Consider the following 5,752-nt stretch of genomic DNA (forward strand, 5'->3'; position numbering starts at 1 on the left):
TTATAGTGTCTGCACATTGAAGATTATAGGACCACTATAATTCCACTTCCTACTCACACCTTAAAGGAACTGTTAGAAAGATCCAGAAGAATGAATAGAAAGATAGTCCAGAAGGAGAGAATAGATTGAACTTTTTTCCTCTGATATCTTCCCATCAAGAACTTTTTTAGCAAGACCCTTTTAGCCCTCAGCAAAACTATATGAGAAGGCAATGTGCGATAGTATGATTTCTTTCCCCACCTAAAAAGAGCCAGCTCTTCCTCTCAATCCTTCAGTCTTACAAATTATAGGAAAAAAGAGAATAAGAAAGTAGAAATGCACTTGTTTTGCCATTGACGAGCCATGCAACTTTGGGGATATCACATCTCCTTTGCAAATGTCTGTCTTCCAAACCCTCTATTCCCTAGGTGGAACTTCAAGGGGCAGAGGCCACAGGCTGGCCAGGACAGCTGCACAGCACCCCTGTGATGTGACAGCTCAGCACACTCAGATATATAATGTGTAGTGTCATGAGAAGTTCTGGAGCTTGTAGGACACCAGCGTATTTGCAGTTTCCCTCAATGGCTTTCTGTATCTTCTCTTCTCCAATGGAGATAACTTTCTCTGGCCTCTGACAGCAAACAGCATTGGAAAGAGGGGCGATAAACCCAAGGAAAGAAAAGAAAGAGATCAGCAATCATGGAAGGAGGGGCCGGTGAGTCACGAGGGGAGTGGGAAACCTGGAGACCCGCTGGAAAGCAGAACATGAAACCATGTATTAGATGTCAACTTTGTCGACCAAAGGGCACAGTGTGCCTGTTTAGGTTATAGTCTTTCTTGTGCAGTTCCTTGTGAGGAGAGCCTCCACTCAGGTTTCTTAAAGAACGTCTGGTCAGTGGTGGGTCTTTACAGCACCCACGTCATGCAACTCCTTTCAAGCTGAGAGTTATTCACAGTCCCAGAGTGGATGCCCTTCCCGATCCCAACCACACAGGTGAGCTTGAAATCTTTCTAGAAAGTGATTTCCTGGAATGAATGAGAGTTGACTAGAAGTCCTGGTTTTAGTCTTAATCTGCTAATCATAGGGAAATCATTTACAGACACACTCCATGTCCTCGTTTGTAAGATGGGAGGGTGAACGCCACCCTGCCTGCCTCCTCGAGTGAGGGGCCCCCCGAGCATCTGCTGGATGAAGGTGAAGGTTGTAACGCTGAGACCAGGGTGGGCATGTCCACGTGCATTGCCTGCGATGCTGTGCTCAGGGCCGACAGCTTAAGTAACAACAGGACGATTGTAACACATGCTGTCCTCCTCTCTACATCTGTCAACAAGGGGTCGGGTTGCAAAACGCAGATCTTGTTTCAGTACCTGTTTCTTTAAGGATCAAGGAACAGGACCCACAGCTTCCTGCCTCTGCATGGACCCAGACACCCACTAGGCTTGGGCCTCATACCCAAAGTCTTCAGCACAGGCAGCCTGCAGAGGAATCTTGGACAGCCGCTGCCACGGCCATTCCTGCTCCCCTTTTTCTGCTCCAGAGCACATATACAGCAAGCACAGCGGTTTCTGGAGCTTGATGCACGGTTTTCCCAGCACTTGACACGGGGAGTACGTGCACCAGAAGGGGATGTTTGGGGTCTTGTGCGCTTATTAGTGTAGTAATTGGAACATTCGTGGTTCTTCCTGCCAAGTGTCCGAAGACGTGACATTAAAATCTCTCCATTCGGCATTGGTGGCTCAGGAGGGGAGTCCCACTGGCACATGGGGCTGGAGCGGAAGAGCTGGAGGTCACCGTGACCGCTGCTCCGAAGGCCTTCACCTCGCTGTCCAGGACCATCAGACTTGCATTTCCATGTGAATGAGCCAAGGGAAGAGAGTGTTTCTGAGTTTTATGGGTCTTTCATTCTTTTCTTTTCTTTAAAAAATTGGACCAGAAAACCCAGTCCTTTCAGCTTTTTCCTCTCCCTGGAGTCCTGCTGGTGCGTATTACCACTAATAGGGCCTTGGGCCCTGCCAACTCAAAATGAAGAACAGGTCCACGCTGCATCTGTGGCCTAATGAGGAGCCCTGAATGGAAATGAGAATCGAACGTGCATTGAAAATAGTCAATTCTCAGCCAGGTTGTCCCTGCCCTGTCCCTTGCCATCTCAGGGTCCCGAGTCCAGTGCCAGCAGAAGGTGACCTGCCAAGCTGATACCCTGTGTAACTTGGGGAAGGGCACTTGAATGGGACCTGAAAGCACACTCTGAACTCATTTTCTGTTTGCCCAGCAACTGCCAAAGCAGGGGCCGAAGTGCGGGGGTAAGTGGAAATGGGAACGGGGTGCACATGACTGAACGGAATGAAAAATCCAAGGGGGTAGGGAGCAGGAAATCAGACATGGGGTGGCAGCCTGAAAACCCGTTGCTAGGAATTTCACTCTACTCTGAGCATTGATTGGGAAATTCGACCAGTGTCTTTAATGGAAAAAAACAGGGGAGGGGGTTTGGCAGAGAAAACATGGTCCAGGGCCTGGCACTAGGACAGGTTAGCTGCAGGGACTTGAGTGAGTTCCGTCTGAGTCTCAGCTCCCTCCTGTGTGGACTGAAGTAGGCAGTACGTGCTTGACCCATTGCCCAAGCCCATCATGAGGACTTTGCGACCCACAGTCCATGGAAGGGCTCCAGCAAGTGGGAGGTATTTCTAGATTATTAAAGGTCTTTTTGGCAAATGAATTTGTTAGAAATCTGGAGGTAATAAAGTCAGGTAAGCTGCTAGGAAATTGGTTAGGTAGGCTTGAAAGTGGGGAACCCCCGAAACTGTGAGGGTTCAGCTAATAAAATCAACACTCAGTATTAAAAGACAAGTTACTCAGGCCAAGCTGAGTGGAGCAACTTGATGGTAGCCAAAGTGATATCCACGTCGTTAAAGAGCATGTCGACAAAGGTGCATGGCCATTATGAAAACCTGGGGAGTGGAGCACGGACAGGGTGTATCCGGAACAGTCCCGGGGACATGATGGGGAGATACTCCTATGTGTAGATGGGCCACCTTGGCTTCATTCCCTTTGGACCATACAGCTAGTTTCCTTCCTTGGCTTCATGTTCACCAAACCTCCTGATCATGTCCTAGATCACATGGAAATTTCTTTCCAGGGACAAATGTACAGCTCAGAGAACTTTGCAATATTCTCTAAGACACTTTTTATTTTTCTGTAAGACAGTCTATGAGATTGTCCTTCTGTATATATCAGCCCCCTGTGACTTTGATTTGTATAAATCATTTCTTTCTGGGTCCTGTCTGGGGCACTGAGATGATTGAGTTTTAGACCTGCAAGCCTGGAGAGGAAATAAAACTCAAGTGTCTGAGAACTTGGACTCTTCCTGGGCATCCCACTGGAAGCTCCTGGCCCATATACCACACCCTTCTAAAAGACAGTAACTTTGATCATCTAAAAGGCTGACCTGAACCCAAGTTAGGGCTGGAGGAATGAAAGGGAGAAAGAGGTTTCAGAAAGCCCTTGTTGATAATGTAGATTTGAGTGGGGCTAAACAAGCAAAAGAAGTCAGCCCCAGTGAAGTAAGTCTCCAAGTTAGGGGTAAGGAGGAGAGTGTTCCTGACGATACCGTGAGGAGGGGTTTAAGGTATAAGGTTGGGGACTATCATGTGCGGCTTACTTTCCCTCCCTCCCATCCTCATGGCTTTGTCGCTTATCAGTGTTGACTCTCTCTCCTTCTGTGAACCTTGGAAACCTGAGACTCCTTCTCAACCCAAAACATTCCATAAACCACTCTCATAGGCCAGAGCTATAAATCATGAGGTGACATCTAAGAGCTGATAGTTAAAGTAATTACTCACCACATATTAATTGGTTAATTGCTGATAATAACCTTGGGAAAATTAGTTCAGACAAATTCTTGGCTCCAGAAAAAAATAAATTAAAAAAAGGTAGTTGACCTTCTCTGACATTTGATCTCCAATAAGGACCACGATAAAATATGGAAAGTCATGACATTCCCCAGGTATGCTATATTTGACCATATTTCCTGTCTTATCAATGGAGGAGGAGAAAAAATCTTGATGTAAGCAGAAGCTATTAATAAGTCCAAAATATAGACAACCCTTGCTCATTTAAGACCCAGTTGTCTTCCTAAGTTTAGAAACTCAGGAATCTATCCTATGCCTCTCTGATAAAGATAACCCCTCCCACTGCTTTCATATACACATCTCTATCATTGTCTTCCAAGTCCAAACTAGACAGGAAACCCTCAGTGTCTGCCATGGACTCCTGCTGAGAAAGTGACCCCAGGCTTTTCTTTCTGCCTAAATGGCTATGGTTTTTATCATTTGTTATGAGAGACAGCAACCTTGTCCTAGCTGATTGCAATAGGAATGGGGCCCGAGTCAAAGGCAATCAACTGGGATGACTATGATACAGAACAGTCCCATGTATAGTCTTGGGGAGAAGCTCTAACCGGTATGGGTCAAACTCCATCCTCCACATTGGAGAGAGAAAATGCAGTCACATCTCTAGGAGAGTGTGGGAGGTATTCACAAAGAGGGCAGGTCATAGGACCCACTGCAGTAACTTGAATCATATCCAGTGGCTCTACTGCTCCCCAGAGTCCAATCGAGATCTACTGTGCCTCCCATTATGACGGCACTGGATCAGTGCGTGAGACCCGGAATGATCAGAACTACTGAGCACCTGGCCGACCTTCTTATTTCCCTGTGAATTCCAACAATAAACTCCCTTCACTTAAGATAATCTAGCTATGTCTCTTTCTTGTAATCTGAAAAAGCTGGACTCATAGACCATATTGTGAAATTCAGATCATTAAAATATTATAAAGGTATTTTGAGATGTCATTTGAAAATCATAAATTACTCTGATAATTTCACCCTACAAAATTCATCTAATATTTAAACCTCACTCAAAGCAATTAAATATTTGGAAAATGGCGTAGATCATGAGAAACCTGTAAATATTGATAGGCATTTATATATCACAATATTTCATAAGTACATCTATTGATGTTTTGTCACTTTGAGGAAGGAACAAAGACTTCTTAGGACAGCATGAGCAGATGGCACGTGTTCAATATTTCCTTCAAAACATTTATCATATCTGTCACTCCCTTTCCATTTGTACTAGTACACCCTGGTTTCAGGCCCTTGACATTTCATACTATGTCTTACCACACGGATGCAATGATTTGTTCCTCTGATTCTAACCTGTGGCCTCCAATTTGTCTGCATGCCAGTCATTCTTTAGAACTACATTCATGTCACTTCTTGGATCAAAATCTCTCTATGGCTCCCTATTTCCCATGGTGGCTCATTTATACCCTCACTTTTTGGGTCTTTGTCATCCAGTCTTGTTCCTTGCCCTTCCAGACCCTTTCCTGCCTTCCTCCAGCCAGTGACTGATGAAGACGCTCTACATGGACCGTGTCGTATATTTGGTACCTAACCTATATCTGCTTATGGAACCTAACTTGATAGCTTCTCAAAATGTATTTGCTTTTAAAATTCCAATGATATGAAATATCCCAAATAGGGAAATCCATTAAGAAAGTAGATTAGTGGCTTCTATGAATGGTAGGCAGGGGGAGGGGGAGAATGACTGTTAATGAGTATGCATGGTCTTTGTTTTGGTTTTGTTTTGGTTTGTTTTGTTTTGGCCTGAGGGAAATTACATCAGATAACTCAGTGCTGGGAGTTAAAGAGTGGTGATAGTTGCATAGCCTTGTGAATAAAATAAATTGGTATACCTCTCTAAGAATGTGAATTT

General features: G+C 45.0%; 1 long non-coding RNA gene across 1 annotated transcript; it reads left to right on the forward strand.

The window, feature by feature from the left end:
• Positions 1-836: 836 nt before the first annotated feature.
• Positions 837-3,209, forward strand: LOC309850437. Its single transcript, XR_014304235.1, has 3 exons — positions 837-973; positions 1,080-1,174; positions 1,361-3,209. It is a non-coding gene; the product is annotated as an uncharacterized lncRNA (long non-coding RNA).
• The last annotated feature ends 2,543 nt before the right edge of the window (positions 3,210-5,752 follow it).

This window comes from Mustela nivalis, assembly GCF_964662115.1.
Source record: "Mustela nivalis genome assembly, chromosome: 16".
Lineage (NCBI taxonomy): Eukaryota > Metazoa > Chordata > Mammalia > Carnivora > Mustelidae > Mustela > Mustela nivalis.